A 19,617-nucleotide genomic window follows, 5' to 3' on the forward strand; every position below is an offset into this window, starting at 1 on the left:
CCAGACGTACATCCTCAGAAATTTCTTCCTCAAATTAAGGCCGGTATTTGATATTAGTAGACTTCTCTTGGCCAGAAATGCCTTTTTTGCCATAGCGAGTCTGCTTTTGATGTCCTCCTTGCTCCGTCCGTCATTGGTTAATTTACTACCTAGGTAGCAGAATTCCTTAACTTCATAGACTTCGTGACCATCAATCCTGATGTTAAGTTTCTCGCTGTTCTCATTTCTACTACTTCTCATTACCTTCGTCTTTCTCCGATTTACTCTCAAACCATACTGTGTAGTCATTAGACTGTTCATTCCGTTCAGCAGATCATTTAATTCTTCTTCACTTTCACTCAGGATAGCAATGTCATCAGCGAATCGTATCATTGATATCCTTTCACCTTGTATTTTAATTCCAACCCTGAACCTTTCTTTTATTTCCATCATTGCTTCCTCGATGTACAGATTGAAGAGTAGGGGCGAAAGGCTACAGCCTTGTCTTACACCCTTCTTAATACGAGCACTTCGTTCCTTATCGTCCACTCTTATTATTTCCTCTTGGTTGTTGTACATATTGTATATGACCCGTATCTCCCTGTAGCTTACCCCTACTTTTTTCAGAATCTCGAACAGCTTGCACCATTTTATATTGTCGAACGCTTTTTCCAGGTCGACAAATCCTATGAAAGGGTCTTGATTTTTCTTTAGCCTTGCTTCCATTATTAGCCATAACGTCAGAATTGCCTCTCTCGTCCCTTTACTTTTCCTAAAGCCAAACTGATCGTCACCTAGCGCATTCTCAATTTTCTTTTCCATTCTTCTGTATATTATTCTTGTAAGCAGCTTTGATGCATGGGCTGTTAAGCGGATTGTGCGATAATTCTCGCACTTGTCAGCTCTTGCCGTCTTCGGAATTGTGTGGATGATGCTTTTCCGAAAGTCAGATGGTATATCGCCAGACTCATATATTCTACACACCAACGTGAATAGTCGTTTTGTTGCCACTTCCCCCAATTATTTTAGAAATTCTGGTGGAATGTTATCTATCCCTTCTGCTTTATTTGACCGTAAGCCCTCCAAAGCTCTTTTAAATTCCGATTCTAATACTGGATCCCCTATCTCTTCTAAATCGACTCCTGTTTCTTCTTCTATCACATCAGACAAATCTTCACCCTCATAGAGGCTTTCAGTGTATTCTTTCCACCTATCTGCTCTCTCCTCTGCATTTAACAGTGGAATTCCCGTTGCTCTCTTAATGTTACCACCGTTGCTTTTAATGTCACCAAAGGTTGTTTTGACTTTCCTGTATGCTGAGTCTGTCCTTCCGACAATCATATCTTTTTCGATGTCTTCACATTTTTCCTGCATTCATTTCGTCTTAGCTTCTCTGCACTTCCTATTTATTTCATTCCTCAGCGACTTGTATTTCTGTATTCCTGATTTTCCCGGAACATGTTTGTACTTCCTCCTTTCGTCAATCAGCTGAAGTATTTCTTATGTTACCCATGGTTTCTTCGCAGCTACCTTCTTTGTACCTATGTTTTCCTTCCCAACTTCTGTGATGGCCCTTTTTAGAGATGTCCATTCCTCTTCAACTGTACTGCCTACTGCGCTATTCCTTATTGTTGTATCTATAGCGTTAGATAACTTCAAACGTATCTTGTCATTCCTTGAATTATTCCATGAATTATTAGGAAGTCTTTTCTTAAGGTATCTGGAGCGCACGATTGTAGGGAAGAGTATGTGGACGTTAAGCAGCTCTGGCAAGAAGAGAACGGAAGTCTCTGGCAAGAAGAGAACATAAGCTTTTGAAACGTGCTCACATAGGATAATGCTGAAGATGGCAAGGTGTAGGTCCGATAAGTAACGAGGAGGCACTGAATCGAATGGGGAAAAGAAATTTATGGAACAGCTTGACTAAAAAAAGAAATCGGTTGACAGGACATAGTGAAGAATCAAGTAGATGTCAGTTTGGTAATAGAAGGATGTGCGTGTGCGGGGAGGGGGGGTGGGGGGGGTAGATATTGTAGAGGGAGACCAAGGGTTGAATATAGTAAGCAGGTTCGTATGGATACTAGCATTGAGAGCTGCACCAGATTAGTCTTCAGACTGAAAACAACAACAACAACAGGTGTTGATTGTTTTTGGATTTAAATTGGCACTTCTGGGGATGTGCTTGTAATTTATCGACCAGCAAAAAGTTCCATAATGTAAAATGGTGCAAGAAATTCGGAAAGTAATACATAGGGAACTATGGGTGATACACATAATGTTCAAGACCCCAGTGTCAACAATACAAATAGAAGACTAAGAAGTTGGTGTTGGGATTAGAAAGGGCGTATTAGGTGGATGTAGTCTTTTGCTAATATGTAGCGCCATCACTAAACTGTGGGCGTACCGAATTAAAAGCAGCACCATTGCAGTCGTGTGTGAGGCAAGGAGGCAGGCATAGATGCGCTGATATGTAATTTCACAAGTGAGGCTGTTTGTACATAGCAAGAGGACAGAGCCGAGCCCCGCAATCGTGGTGGCATTGACCTTCGAGCTGATCTGCGGAATATTTCCACACTATGCAGACACAGGGGTGTTGATTTGAACGTGCCTGGAATCAATTTTTGGCACAACAATTGTGCTATACAGTGTACTGTACTATACTGTTAAGTCCCCTCTGATTCTAGCACAGTTACGCGCAGTCTCGGAGCACTTTCCGCGACATCGGGTCCACGTAGGTCTCCATTATGTTACTCGCCAGTGAGTTCTACCATACCACCTCACGTTTGTAAGTGCGCACCTGTGGGCATTTTTTTAGTCACCGGTCATCTAATTTAGGTCCTCTGTTATCTGCCGGATGCACTCCAATCTCTGTCTTCCGCTAGTGTTTTTACCCTTTACAGCTCCAATTAGTACCGTGGAAGTTATTCACTGATGCCTTAAAAGATGTCCCATCATCCTGTCCCTTCCTCTTGTCAATGTTTTCCGTATATTACTTTCCTTGACGATTCTTCCTCCTCATTCCTTACCGTACTACACCTAATTTTAAGCATTCTTTTGTAACACATTTCCCATGCTTCGATTCTCTTCTATTCCTGTTTTCTCACAGTCAATGTCTCACTACCATACAGTCCTGTACTCCAAACGTACGTTCTCAGAAACTTCTTTCTCCAATTAAGACCTATGTTTGATACTAGTAACACTGGACTCGCATTCGGGAGGACGACGGTTCAATCCCGTCTCCGGCCATCCTGATTTAGGTTTTCCGTGATTTCCATAAATCGCTTCAGGCAAATGCCGGGATGGTTCCTCTGAAAGAGCACGGCTGATTTCCTTCCCCATCCTTCCCTAATCCGAGCTTGTGCTCCGTCTCTAATGACCTCGTTGTCGACGGGACGTTAAACACTAATCTCCTCCTCCTCCTTGATACTAGTAGATTTCACTTTGCCAGGAAAGCCCGTTTTAGCAGTGCTAGTCTGCTTTTTATCTCCTCCTTGATCCGTCGATCATATCAGGTTATTTTGCTGCCTAGGCAGCAGAATTTGTTAACTTCTTCGTGATGTTAAGTTTCTCGCGCCTATATCTTTTCTGACTCACAATTCTTCATCATTATTCCGGCTTGCTGTCTAAACACGTTGCGTTAATAAATACTAGCAAAAAGTGCTTGAAGCAGTAAAAGTTATTTCATAAATAAACAAAAAAAAGCATTTACTCATATGCTAGGCTGTCATACATGTGTCTGGGCACATTGGGCGAGAGTTAAAAATAGTGTCCACCACCGGCTTTGACTAATGTTTTTAGGAGCTTTCGCTTCAAAGTAAAGTAAATTCCGGTAACTGAATACTCCGTTGGGACTCATTCAGTCCCACTACCAACTCCCACTTCTTTTGCTAAAAATACTCTGACTCTAAAATGACCTACTAATGACCAGCAGTGATGTGAAAGTGCACGAATCTCTACCTTGATTGTTACTATGCAGAAGCTAGAAAACAATAAATATTTCTTTCTTTGGGTGCTTTGTTATGGTACAGCTTAATATCTCATACAAAGCTATTTTTTCGAGGCACCATTCCAAGCTAGGCAATGATGGTGAAATTTTCTAGGATGTTAGGCGTAATCCAGTTATCTTCTAAACGATCGCATTTCTACCCCTCTGCTAGGATATTCTTTGGGATCCAGTAGCATTAACGCTCAGCCGATGCTTTCAAAGACCAGTGTCGCTTTCACTTACAAAACTGAAGTTTATCGGCACTCATTCTGATGAAGTGGGGTTACTGGCTACAGCTTTTCGGGCTGCTACTGGTAGACCATCGAAACAAGCAGAACAAGGGGCTGGGAGGAGGGAGAGAGTGTTTATGAAAACACTATTGGCATGCTGCAGAGGTGGATTCCTTGTAGTTTTCGAATTTCTCCACCTTGGCTACGTATTTACTTTCTTGACGACGTGAAGCCATGAAGCTGGAAGCCTATAGCCGTCTTCTCTATTGAAGTTACATTCGTCTCAATCGCTTCTCGAGCTTTTCTTCTATAAAAGTTGGTTTCCTTGGCCAACTCACGCACGTTGCTGAAATCAATGTCTTAGCCGCAGTTATTTCGATGTTCCACTGCAGCAGATTTTGCACTTCGTGCTCCTTGTTACATTCTTTTACAGTTCTTCCTGTCTCTTCCACGTACACTCGGCCACAGTCATACGTTGCTTCATAGACTCGCGTAGTGTGGAGGGAATCATGTGCGTACGTTTTGCGCTGAAAAAGATCTTATATTTCGTTCTGACTGAAAAATATTGTCTCTATACCATTTTTGCGCTGAATTCTGCTAATGTGGTCAGCAACTCTAGCAAAGAACGGTAACATAACAGAGTGAGAAGATGGCTTCTCGTCCTTCTTATTAGCATAATCAACAAAAAATTTTTCGGAATCTGTGTCTTTCATTGCTTTCATTAAGAGATTCAACTTCTATAATTACATAATGAGGTTGGCGGTAATCTGCTACTGCCTTTTAAATTGTACCGTGATTTAGGGACATCACGCATTTTGAGAGTACCAGAGCAGAAAGACTGATTTGCAGTGCTTTTCACTCTCGCAGTGATTGCACCAGCTATTTGAGTTCCTGAGTCGTATCTGACATGAAAGACATCACTGATTCTCAAACGAGATCATTCACATCAATATTTAATACATTAAAAATTGTGATTCTCTGATCTCTAATGGAGTGTAATCGAATTAAATCAGGCAATAAGAAAACAAAAGTGGTTAATGTATTTCTTTTTTGGGCAGTAAAGTAACTGATGATAGCCAAAGCAGAGAGAATATAAAAACACAGACTGGCAACAAAAAGAAAAGCATTTCTGAAAAATAGAAGTCTGTTAATATTTAATCCCAAACTAAGTGTTAGGAAATCTTTTCTGGAGGTACTTGTCTTGAGTGTAGCCTTAGATGGAAGTGGAATGCGGACTACAAGCGCTCAGACAAGAAGACAATATAAACCTTTGAAATGTAGTAGTACTGAAGAACGCTGCAGATCAGATGGTTAGATCGTATAAATAATGAGGAGGCACTGAGTGAAAGTGGGAGAAAAAAATGTATTTCACAATCTGAGTAGAAGAAGGGATCGGTTGACAGAACAAATTCTGAGATATTAAGTAATTATTCATTTGGTGCTCGAGAGAATTCTGGGGGTAAAAATCATACGGGAAGTCCACACCTGGAATACAATAAACAAATTCTAAAGAGCATAGGATGCGGTAACTACTCAGATATGAAGAGGCTTCCACAGAATAGACTACCATGAATAGTTGCATGAAACCAATTTTCCGATTGAAACCCACAACAACAACAATGTCTGAAACTAGTAATCACGAACTCTCATATTGTTAAAGGCGCTCATTGTCATGGAATAGTGCTTCCTTCGTAAAAAAATACAGCTTTCACCTATTTAACACTAGAGGAAAGGTGAGAATCGTTCAATCTTTAGCTTGTACCTCTTCTTTCAAACTGAAACAACTTTTCTCATTTTAATTTTTTTCGTTTTTTGACTCAAAATGATACAGCTATGTGGAGAAATTGACAACCGTACTAAAATTTCCAAAGAAGAAAAATTCTTATATTACGTGGGTGTATCATAACGAAGAATGGCACGCTTACCGGAAACTAAAACTGCAGTAAATATTGCGAAAGTGTCGATACAAGCTGATACTGATTTCATTGTGAAATTTTGTCCCTGATAATAAAAATGTAGTTGAAATGTAAACTTTTCGATAAAGTTTCAGTCTAATTGGATTGTTATTTTCTACTGTTTCATATGGCGTGTGTTTGGTCTCTGGCGTGACGAGACTTTCTTGGTGACACTAGAGGCTGGTTGCCTATCTCGTTCACGACGTCACGACACGCACTGGATTTGTGAGCAATCGCTGCATGTTGTGTTATGTAAAGAGAAGTGAACTACCATTTTTGCTATAGCTACTGCTGCTGTTAAAAGGGCCACCACTGCCTCAATCCCTATAACGTATCCCGGATCTTCTCCCTCGGTGTCTCCACAGATGACAGTACCTAAGAGAGAGGTACATTTGCGAGTGTCCAGGTGAACGCTTCATAGAAATATGACTTTTTAATAAATTCGTTTCCAAGGAATTGCATCTATTTGCAATCTGCTATATACAACAAAAGCTTAGAATCCTGTCTGTTAAAATCTGAGTAAACGGTCGCGAATAATTGGTAGCCATTGCGCACTTCACACCACGCTTTCGGTTTGGACGCCGTATGAGTCGCACGTTCGTAGTTGCGGTAGCGTCAAAGAATAAATGTCCATTTGTGAACTTTCATGTCCTCCATATACAGTACTTTTTGGTCTTGTCCCTCATCCTCAGTTAACATACAAATCGTTAACTCGTTACGGTAATAATTTTTACAGTTCCGTATGGCTCAACGGCTTGGTGGTAAGTCATCTATTAGGTGGTGCACAAGGTCGTTGCGTTTTTGCTTTGAATGTTGGTATTCCGATTGCTATGGATTTGTTTATCGACTGTCATTTTTTATTTGTAGTACACTGTTGCTATTTGAGTTCATATATCGTCGTTTCGATATTCTTAGTTAGTGAGTGGAGTTGTTGTCGCCAGAAAATGGAGTGCCAGGTGGAGATATCAAAACATTTCCCGCATATTCTTTTGTTTCAGTTCAATAGAGGGGTGTCAGCAGCAGAGGCGGCCAGAAATATTTTCACCATGTGTCGAGGTGATGGCAATGGACAGAGCGCGGCAGGAAAATGGTTTTTTCGTTTTAAGGAGGAACTTTTTGAACATTGTTGATTCTCCAGGTTGTGGAAGACCATCGGCACTTGATGAAGATCATTTAAAAGTTTTCATCCACAATGATCCACTTCAGTATATTCGAGGGCGGGCAAATGTGACGAACTTTTATCATTCCAACATCGTGAGACATTTGCATGTAAAGGGGAAGGATTGAAAATCGGGTGTATGGGTATCGCGTATTCTAAGCCAAAATCACAAAAATCACCCTGTGGCCATGTGGGCATCTCTGCTTGCTAGTCGTCAATTGGGTCATGAACAACAACGGCCGCTCCTATCCTGTACCGCTACTGGTGACGAGAAATGGTGTCTTTATGCTAACACAAGGAAAAGAAAGGGACGGTTATGCCCAAACGAAGTAGTAACTCCCCGTAAAAAGACCAGTGCGCATCCATAAAACATAGTATAAAGCATCGGTGGAACATCTATTGTCAACAACTTAGAAGTCTTGCAGACGCGATGCAAGAACAAGAAGACAGCGTGAAGTGATGCTACGACACGATAACGTTCGTCCGCGGTCAGCTAGTCTGATAAAAAATATTATACCGTAGTTGGGTTTGGAAGTCATTTCACACCCATCTGCTGTGCCCTCAAATTTTCAGCTTTTCCCCTTTCTGTCGAACAGCCTTCAAGGCACTTCCTATCCGGATGAAAATTCGCTCCCAACATGGCTTGACGAGTTATTCGCCTCAAAACCACGTAATTTCTACAGTCGCGGAACGGTATTGAAAAGTTACCCAAGCGTTGGTAGACTGTTGTAAATAGTGAAGAAGAACATGTAAATCATCGCTGCCTTCAGAAAATAAGATGAAGTAAATATTCCAGAATTCGAATCAAGAACAGCTGCCAACATGAGTAAAGTGGAAGTAAATATCCTCGGAGTAGTGAAGCAACTTAAATCACTTAATAAAAGCAAGTCTTCTGGTCCAGACTTTACACCAATTAGGTTCCTTTCGGAGTATGCTGATGCAGTAGCTCCACACTTATCAATCATATACAACCGTTCTCTCGACGAAAGATCCGTACCCAAAGACTGGAAAGTTGCACGGGTCACATCAATATTCAAGAAAGGTAGTATGAGTAATTGACTAAATTCCAGGCTCATATCATTAACGTCGATATGTAGCAGGATTTTAGAACATATACTGTGTTCGAACATTATGAATTACCTCGAAGAAAACTGTCTATTGACACACAGTCAACATGGGTTTACAAAACATCGTTCCTGAGAAACAGAACTAGCTCTACATTCACATGAAGTGTTGAGTGCTACTGACAAGGGATTTCAGATCGATTCCGTATTCCTGGATTTCCGGAAGGCTTTTGACACTTTACCATACAAGCGGCTCGTAGTGAAATTGCGTGCTTATGCAATATCGTCTCAGTTGTGTGACTGGATTTGTGATTTCTTGTCAGAGAGGTCACAGTTCGCAGTAACTAACGGAACGTCATCGAGTAAAACAGAAGTTATTTCTGGCGTTCCCCAAGGTAGTGTTATAGGCCCTTTGCTGTTTCTTATCTATATAAACGATTTGGGAGACAATCTGAGCAGCCGTCTTCGGTTGTTTGCAGATGACGCTGTCGTTTATCGACTAATAAAGTCATCAGAAGCTCAAAACAAACTGTAAAACGATTTAGAAAAAATATCTGAATGGTGCGAAAAGCAGCAGATGACCCGGAATAACGAAAAGTGTGAGGTCATCCACATGAGTGCTAAAAGGAACGCGGTAAACTTCGGTTACACGATAAATCAGTCTAATCTAAAAGCCGTAAATTCAGCTAAATACCTAGGTATTACAATTACGAACACCTGAAGTTGGCAGGAACACATAGAAATTGTTGTGGGGAAGGCTAACCAAAGACTGTGTTTTATTAGCAGGACACTTAGAAAATGTAACAGACCTACTAAGGAGACTGCATACACTACGCTTGTCCTTCCTCTTTTAGATACTGCTACAGGGTGTGAGATCCTTGTCACATAGGAATGACGGAGTACATCAAAAAAGTTCAAAGAAAGGCAGCACGTTTCGTATTATCGCGAAATATGGGAGAGAGTGTCACAGAAATGATACAGGATTTGGGCTAGAAATTCCAATCTCCAACTTTCTCCTCCGAATGGGAAAATATTTTGTTGACACCAGCCCACACAGCGAGGTACGGTCACCACGATAAAATAAGGATTGGCATAATAGAGAATTGTGAAGGTGGTTCGATGAAACCTCTGCCAGGCACTTAAATGTGATTTGCAGAGTATCCATGTAGATATAGATGTAGATCGCTAAAGTCTCATTTATGTGTATGTGTTGTGTTTATTAAACGTACGGAAAAACGGAACGAACTTATTCACCAACCCAGTAACTGGAAGCCACTTATGCGACGTGGGTGTCCATAACCTATCCAAGTAATGCCTCTGGGAAAGAGAACATAGAGTTTAATGTGGAATCCGAGCAAAGTGTTGTTACTGTCGAAACTATGCAAGCAAACTATGGGAGAAAACGCTTTCCTTCATTGGAAACGGTAACCACGTGCCATTCTTCGTGGGCATTCTTCTCCGTTACAGGTCGCTGGTAGGTTTTGATAGATGACCCCCAAGTGCAGTGACGGCAGAGGAGTTGAGCGCAGCGCGCCGGACAAAGGGAAGGGCCCATCCCTGCCGGCGCCGCCGCCGCCGCCGCCCGGCCCGCTCTGGCTCGTAATGACGTTTGGGGATTGGTGTTTAATTGCAGCGCCACAAAGTCAATTGATTTCGCAATTCGGTCCAGGAAATTGACAGTAGTGGCGCTTGGTTAAGCTGCCTCCTCCACCCCTGTTCGCCAGCCACCCTTCCCCCCCCCCCCTGACCCCTCCCACCAATCGCAGCGGCCCATCCTACCCCGTTCGGCAGGCCCCTCCTCCCCCCACCACCACACTAGCGGCCGGGCGCGCAGCCCCTGGCCGCACAACCACATCATTACAGTTTTGCGCCTGGGGCCGCAAATTAAACTACACGAGATGGGAAACTGTGAGGGAGGGGGCAAGGGGGAGGCAGGATGCGACAGGACGTACCGCTTCACCCTCATCCCCACTGTATTTATCGTCCACGTAGGGGATGGACGGTCGTCACCATTTAAACGATTTTCAATCACACATTTGTTAAACGCCAAGCAGTGAAATTCGCAGATTAGTTAAACACCAGCACTCAGAATTGTTGACAACGATCATGGAGGGCTGTCTGCCTTTCCACTTTCGTTTTGTTTAACACTGTTTCCATACCGTTAAGAGTTACATCAATGTTAATATTTTTTAATATACAGGGTGTCCGATTTATCTCGACCACCCTAAATAACTGATTGTCCAGATGCAAATCACAAAATTTTTAAAGCAAATGTTCTTTAGCCGTCAGAGGGACATCAATCAGCATGATTGCCTCCGTTGTAGTTTTATTTTTTACAAAGATACGAACAGCGGTATGACTTTTTTAAATGGCATCCTGTATTTTTTATTCGATAATTCATTTCCTCTCCTAAATGCCTATTGAAAAATGTATCACAGTGTACCATCCACTGAACACAACGTTATTAATTATATAACTCAACATTGACTTTGAGCCCGGGATCACAAACTCGTCCACTTGCTAGAGTTGTCAGAAAACAAATGAAAACCAACTAAAAACATAACTGACTTTGACTCTCCTGTACAATTGCCCAGGAGTGGAACATTCAAAGGTGCTCAAAGAGGTGACCTTGGACACCGAAACACTGGTGCACTCGTTGAATGAAAGAATTATTTACTGCTTCCAGTGTTGCCTGCTTAAGAGAATTACAAGCAAGCACGATACGTCCCTGCACGTCCTCTGGAGTTGTTGGAATATCGCGATAGAGAACGTTTTCAATGCATAGACTTTGGAGAAGAAGTTCGGGTTGGCGAGAATTTGCTGCTGTGCCCACTGACAGGACTGTACACGATTCTAGAAATCATTGCCATGCAATTCTTGATGTAGGTATGAAAAATACAGGGTGCCATTTAAAAAAAGTCATACCGCTTTTCATATCTTCGTAAAAATACAAAGCTACAACGAACGCAATCATGCTGACTGATGTCCCTTTAACGTTAAAGAACATTTTATTGAAACATTTTGTAATTTGCATCTGGACAACCAGTTATTTAGAATGGTCAAGATAAATGGGACAGCCCGTATAATCTCAACTCTTTCGTTCTATTTTTCCACTTCCGCTTGTGGTTCGTATGCAAGAAGAAAACTGCAACAAAAACAAATGAATTACTAAAAGCAGAATACTGAACATTCTACAGGCTTAATAAACAGCGAGCTGACAAAAATCTGGGGATACCTCTTAGTATCGTGTTGGGTCTCCTTTTGGTCGGAGTAGTTTAGCACCTGGACGTCTCATGGACTCAACAAGTCGTTGCAAGTGTCCTTCAGAAATATTGAGCCATGGTGCCTCTACAACCGTCCATAATTGCGAAAGTATTGCCGGTGCAGGATTTTGAGCACGAACTGACCTCTCAATTATATCCCATAAGTGTTCTATGGAACTCATGTCAGACGATCTGAATGCCCAAATCATTCGCCTGCACTGTCCAGAATGTTCTTCAAACTAATCACGGACAACTGTGCCCCTATGACATGGAGCATTGTCATCCAACAAACTTCCAGCGTCATTTGGGAACATGATGTCCATTAGTGGCTCCAAATGGTCTCTAAGAGGTTCAATTGGACCCGCGGACCCCGTCAACTCCATGTATACACAGTCCACAGCATTAAGCAGCACTACCAGCTTGCACAGTGCCTTATGGACAACTTGGATCCAAGGCTTTGTGGAAACTGCACCACACTCGAACCCTATCATCAGCTCTTACCAACTGAAATCGGGACTCATCTGACCAGGCCACGGTTGTCCAACCGATATGGTTACGAGTCTAGGAGAGGCGCTGTAGGCGATGTCGTACTGTTAGTAAATACTGTACCAGCGGATACGTTTGTCGTTGATTTCTGCAATTATGTCACGCATTGTTGCTTGTCTGTTAGCACCGACAACTATGCAAACATCACTGCTCGCGGTCGTTAAGTGAAGACCGGAGCCCATTGCGTTGTCAGCGGTGACAGATGGCGCCTAAAATTCGGAATGCCTGGCACACTCTTGACACTGTGGATCTCGGAATATTGAATTCCCTAACGATTTCCGAAATGGAATATCCCATGTATAGCTCTAATTACCATTCTGTTTTCAAATAATGTTAATTGCCGTTGTACAACGATAATAACGTCAGAATCCTTTTCACATGAATCACCTGAGTACAAATGATACCTCCGCCAATGTACTGCCCTTTTGTACCTTCTGTACCCTACACTACCGCCAATGTGTATACGTGGATGTCCCTATCCCGTGACCATTGTCAGCCCATTGTAGCAGACATTCACTGATAACCAATTTCGTCAATCGAATATATACACGAAATGTGGTACTGCGTAATCAACTGTAATATCTCATTATTTTCCCCTTCCAACATGGCTACAGTATCAAATTAATAAGCGTGAAATAAAATATCAGCAATAGGTACATACAACTTGCGATTACGTAGACTACAGGTCGTAATAATAATAATGAAGCTGTCGATTAATTTATTTCGCCTTCCTCTTTCCAAAGATTGAGGCAGTGAATAGAGACCATTCTAGTAAACCGTTCAAACAAAGGACGCATTCGCCTACTCGTCCACAATCAGCAGTACTTTATGGAAAATATAACCAGCAATTGCGTGCAAGCTTGTGGATACTACAGCATATGCAGTATTAATAATTCCTCGAGATTGTTAACATCCACCGGATACCTACTTGGAAAGATAAACTGAGTGTCTCTGCGAAGAATCGCCAGGTGCCTTTTTTCTGATGTTTCGACAGATATTTTCAATTTCGTTTTCACAATGTTTACATACATTCTCTCTAGACAGTTCCTACTCATTACAGGTTACATGGAACGCCCAGTATCAACAGAAAGCGTCGATTTGTTTCCAGTTACAAACAAAATATTTTATAGCCAAATATTACGTGCCCTTTCGAGAGGGTAGTCCGAAAGCAATGTGATATTCGGTTCGTAGTCGTATACTAACAGGGACAGTAAAACATGAAGAATAATCAGTACTCCAGCAACGACTGAGTAGTGCTGCTGCATGGCACCAGCATTCAGCGCAGACCAGGGCGGCACACGGGGCAGGATAAGTGGGGCAACGAAGACGTGGTGAAGAAACGTATGACTGTATTTTACTGTCTCTGTTCATACATACGTACCTCTGTGTATCGTCTTCTGCCTTTCTTCCATCGACTCTGGTGCGGCATAAGCTCTGGATAGCTGACAGTATCTATAATGAAATTACAGTGAAATCCAGAGCTTTGCCTGCTTACAGGCGTTGATAAATATCTGCGGGGACAGCTGAAAATGTGTGCCCCGACCAGGACTCGAAATCGGAATCTCTTGCGTACATGGCAGACGCTCTATCCCTCCGAGCCACCGAGGACACAGAGGATAGTGCGACTGCACCGACTTATCTCTGGCACGCTCTCCATGAGACCCATATCTCCAACTTTTTCTCTACACAGTACACTTGTAGTGCCCCTGCTTACTATACTCATTACTCGCGGCAGTCAGTGCACCGATTTCCGTAAGACATGTCCGAAAGAACAGATACTATCTGCATATTAATATATTGTCTATAATGGGTGCTCGTCACCTAATTAACTCAATCCTGTTATTCCCTCACACTCGTCCTTCTGCCACCCCAAATCTCCTTTCACGATCACTGAAGGTATCTGCCTTCCTTACGATGTTCCACAATACATTGGAAAGGAATATTTCACTATCATTCTAGGACATTATAGTTTTCATATACCATCACTACAATCCTACGTAGCATATCATTAGCATCACCTCCAATTAATTTTTACTATCGTATAAAATCGCGTTAATGTAAGGGTAAGTGAAGCACGGTCTAGGGCGCTGCAGTCATGGACTGTGCGGCAGGTCCCAGCGGAGGTTCGAGTCCTCCCTCGGGCATGGGTGTGCGTGTGTGTGTGTGTATTCTTAGGATAATTTAGGTTAAGTAGTGTGTAAGCTTAGGGACTGATGACCTTAGCAGTTAAGTCCCATAAGATTTAACACGCATTTGAACATTTTTTAATTGAAGCAGATTTTAGATTACATTAAAATGAAGAAGCTCTTAATATATGGAGCAAGTTAATATTCGCTATAAAAAAAATCAGTGTAGCTTCATTTCATTTGCATGTAGAAGTAGTGTGCGGCTGATCTCGGCAGAGGTTCGAGTCCTCCCTCGGACATGGGTGTGTGTGTTTGCCTTTAGGATAATTTCGGTTAAGTAGTGTGTAAGCTTACGGACTGATGACCTTAGCAGTTAAGTCCCATAACATTTCACACACATTTGAAGTAGTAGCATACATGTCGATAATAAGTCATACCACACCGACTGACGTTCATTAAACAAGCGCAGCAAACTAAACTTGGAGGAGTCAAACAAATGGTTGCCACGCATCGAGGTGGAGCAATGGTGAAACACTGGACCCGTATTCGTAGACTTCGATTCAAATCCCCTCCTGGTCAACCAGATTTCGACTTCCCGTGGTTTCACCAGATCGTTAAAGCAAATGTCGCAATGTTTCCTTCAAAAGAACATTTCGTAGTGCCGGTTTCTTTTCCCATGAGTTTTCAGTGAGAGCTCTGCTCTTTCTAATAACCTTTTGTTGACGGGACGTTAAATTCCAAGCTTAACATTATTATATCTAAAGTCACAAGTCTTTTAATAAATCTGTCACTAACGGATTATAGTCTTCTGTGAAAAAGATGGGGCATAAAAAGAAGTAAAAAAAACAATAATTCATAACCAAATTAAACTATAATAACTACGATGACGTTAGGTCAATGTGCATCCCACAATATAGCCTCTAAGCATGCACCCTGTAAGTGACATCAGGCACTAAGCACCTATCTTCATAAAGTTTGTGCCGATCCAAAAACCAAAAACTTTCGAAAACTCCTTCTCTGTTATTTCTGTCCGTCTCTGGAACAAAACACTGTGTAGAATTCGATGCCTTTCTCATTTAAGAAAAAAACTCAACCCATTCCTATCTGTCAGTCTCATAAGTTTTGCGAAAAATTAATATATCTGGTCGGTTATCCTGTCATCAGTAAAACGATTTTTCTGAGTTACGCTTCTTTATGCTTTCATTCCTAAATCATTCATGCAACATCTCCTTCGTGATCTTCATTACTTTTCATTTATCAAGGTACAGTCTTCTTCTTATATCCATTCTCTTAACGCCATTGCTGATTACGCTGTTACCTTAAATCCACATGCTGGTAGTTCATCTATTTGTCATGAACAAATATAGATTGAATTTTTTCTGGATAATACTTGTTTCTAAATGTTGTATTCTCTTTTTAACTTCCTTGTTGCAATGAGTGTGATGTAAAATATGTAAAATTCCTGTATGTAAGAGACGGCTTCATGCTCTTTATCTTGCTAGGTTCAATAAATCAATAAATAAGTTAGGTTTTTCAATACAATTTCTTCTCCAGTAACAAACTGCGTAGCACATTACCACACAGTGTAAAGAGAAGCATAGATCAGCTCGTCGTCTCACACCAGTAAAATGAAGTGCAATAAGTGTCCAGCACAGCATGTTGCTCAGACTGAAGCTTATGGTCAGTACTCAACAGCCATATAAATACACTCAAACATAACGGTTCTCATAGTTTACAATACCTATCCAAATAAATGACACAGAACGTATTTTTCATACCGTATCTTTTCGGTATGTGGAACACATTTTAATGTGCACTTTTAACGTGGAACCACCGGTTTGTTTCCATAAGAACGCGACATTTTGCAAATAGATTATTTGCAACAAACTGACACATATTTCCAGTAATAATTATTTGCTTGGAGAAGTAATTCCAAATTTAATCCAAAAGTTTTTAAAGCGTTTTAAATTTAAAACAACAAATTAAACAAGACTTTTAAGTTTTAATTATATGAGTGGGACACGTTTCTATTTTTGCAGATATATGTAAGGTTAGGCTTGGATGAAAGTTGGATTCTCATGACAAGTTCAAAATCAAGTCCACTGGCGACTTTTTTTTTTTTTTTATTCGACACATAATCTGAGAAACTGTATTGAAATACACGTAGTTTTCTTTTATCCGACATGCAATCTCACAAACTGTTTCGAAATAGTCGTACAAAGGTATCATCACGGTGTTTTGCGACATTCGAGGATATTCACCTGTAGAAATCCTCTAGAATTCCGCTAACTGCATTAATTTAAATTTTTGTTCTTAATACGAAGAAATATGTCCTTCTTGTAATCTACAGTTTCCTTAAAAGGGTGGGTAAGGTGCAGCGGAGTCCAAACGTTACTTCCTCTTCTTTCTTGAGGATCAGTCGCACAAAATTTCGTCAAGTTGGAATAAAACGGTAGACTTCTATAACAAACGAACACTCAGACACTTTTCGCACTATAGAGATGAAGGTTACGAAACCTAATGCGACTCATCTATCTAATGATAAGTACTATAGCAGAGTGAAACGGACTAATGCTGATATGGGAACCGTCGGAAGCGGTCTGAATGGCCTACCATAATCCCACCTTTTGCAGTCGTTCCAGTATCGTTGAGTTCACCGATTGCAAGGTTGCCCTTTCGTCTTTGATACATACAGCTCTATTCGCTGTCGGTGTTCTACTTGTACAAATCGGTAAGCACCCGATTCGTTAAGGAAATGAACTCTCATGCATAAAATAGATTCAAATTTTCATTACTTTACAATTGAATTAACGTGTTAAATATTTCAGGTTAATCAAGAAAGAGAGGAAACGTTTAGAAAAGTTCTGAAATTATATTTGAAGTTTGTTGGAAGTGGTCTCGTTATCAAACACTGGATGAGTATAGTATGCATAATTTTCGCCCCGTTTTAAGCAAACTTTAGTTTTCCATGCATCTCAATGTCAGTGACGCCATAGCTTCTGAACTATGTGTCGTACACTGATATAATTTTGCTGGTACTCTCAGTGGAGCATATAAAAACTGTAACACTTCTCTTACAGTGATAAACCTTTTAACACACAATTACACCTGTTAATCATTACGTTGCGATGGTACTTTTAATTTTCAAATTCGGTCAATCTCTGTACCTAAAAGGTGATGTCCCGACTAACCGACTCACTGAATCATTATCGCCCAACCAAAACCACTACGTATAGAAAGTTCTTTTGAAAATAAATTGATGTTTAACAATTATTAAAGTATTTTTAAAGCTAGATATATGAAAAATGATTTTTTACCTCTCGGATGGAATTAAAAAATAAGTGTTTGACTGTTTCTTGAAATTCAAACCCTAAGGGGTGTTTTAAGAAATATTTCATTATGACAAAATTTTACAGTTACATTTATGAAAATCTGAATTCCGCTTCCTGGTTAGAAATAAAAAATACTTGTTTCACTGTTTTTTGAAATTAAATAGCAAGTTTTGTGGAAATATTTCATCATGCAAGCAATTTTCAATCCATGAAAATTGTATTTGGCACCTCTGTTAAAATAAACAAAATACGCATGTCATTATTTTTGGGTACCCAACTACTAAGGAGTTGAAATACAAGGGTTAAATGTTTTATAGAAATTTTTCATTGTTAAATTGTGTTTAAAGATAAATCTATTACAGTTAGTATTAGTCTTCCCAGTTAGAAACGTAAAATTCCCGTTTTTCACTGTTTTTGGAAATTCAGCCCCTAAGGCGCTGGAATAGGGCGAGGCTGATTCATTGACTTACTATCGCCCAGCCCAAACCGCTAAGGACGAAAAATTGAAATCTGGAGAGGGTTGGGATCTTATATCGCATGCATGGTATAAGAGCGGATTGTTCGAAACTGTGATCCTTAGGGGATGAAAGGCTTTCTAAAAATATGTCGCTATTAGGCAATTTTGAAGCTATAATTACGAAAACTGTTGTTTGGTTTCTAAGTGAGAAACAAAAAATACGTGTTTCAGCATTTTTGGAAATTCATCCACTAAGTGGGTAACATAGGGGAGGGAAATTTTTAAGAAAGCATTTCGTTCCATTAAAAATTTTTTTAAGGTAAATCTATAAAAACTGGTATTTCACTTATCGGTTAGATATAAATAAATACGTGTTAGGGGATGAAAGTTTGTAAGGAAATACCACCACAAGAACGCAAAAGCCATAATGAACACAATTCTTGGAGTCCAGCTACTAGAATCGCTTTCTGGTACATTCCGCAAAGACCGTGCTTGTATGACATTATTTAGCGTCATAAATTTTGTAGGTTCTTGCAACTTGTGAATAATGTAAAAATTCGATTAAAGTAAAACAAAACAAAAGTATCTACTGACCACATAGTCTACGCCAGCTAAGCAGCTGGTGCTAAGCTAGTAATTTATGAAATACTAAAAATCAAATTTTGCTGCCCGTGGGAGACGTCAGGCAAGCTGCAACTGCGATCGGGTGCTGTGAATCGGATTAGACGTTTAATTATTTTATTTTTATTTTCATGGAGGTGTTAATTTTAATTGGTCTTAAAGTTATTTTCTTCAGTGTCACGAAAAAGTCAATGTAAGCTTCACGGAACCGTTAAGTGAGCTCCACGGGACTCTAGGATTCCGCGGAACGAAGTTTAAATAACTCTGCCGTAGGCAATTAGTTACAAATACTTTAAAAATTAAATAAAACTATACGAATCCGTCTACCGAGATTTGGTGGTTTTCATAGAAACTGAGAAAAAAATGAGCAAAACAATAGACTGGAAATGATTGCAACAAACATTGTTGAATTCTTCGCTGACGACCTGTTTAATAGCAACAAGTTACCATCATCGCTGTTTGTGGAAATAAAATGTACGGAATCCGGCGCACACCATCAAATAGATGCACTACGAAATAGATATAATGAAGTGACAAAGAAACTGGTATAGCCATGTGTATTCAAACACAGAGATATGGAAACAAGCAGGATATGGTGCTGCGGTCGGCAACAACTATTTAAGTCAACAAGCGTCAGCGGCAGTTGGCAGGTTATCAGGATGTATGTTTGAACGTGGTGTTACAGTAGGTGCACGGGCAATGGGACACAGCACCTCTGAGGTAGCGATGAAGTGGGGATTTTCCCGTACGACCATTTCACGTGTGCACTGTGAATATCAGGAATCCGGTAAAACATCAAATCTCCGACATCGCTGCGGAAGGAGAAAGATCCTGCAAGAACGGGACCAACGACGACTGAGGACAATCGTTCAACACGACAAAAGTGTAACCCTTCCGAAA

Source organism: Schistocerca piceifrons, chromosome 3 (assembly GCF_021461385.2).
Source record: "Schistocerca piceifrons isolate TAMUIC-IGC-003096 chromosome 3, iqSchPice1.1, whole genome shotgun sequence".
In the NCBI taxonomy this organism is placed as follows: Eukaryota; Metazoa; Arthropoda; class Insecta; order Orthoptera; family Acrididae; genus Schistocerca; species Schistocerca piceifrons.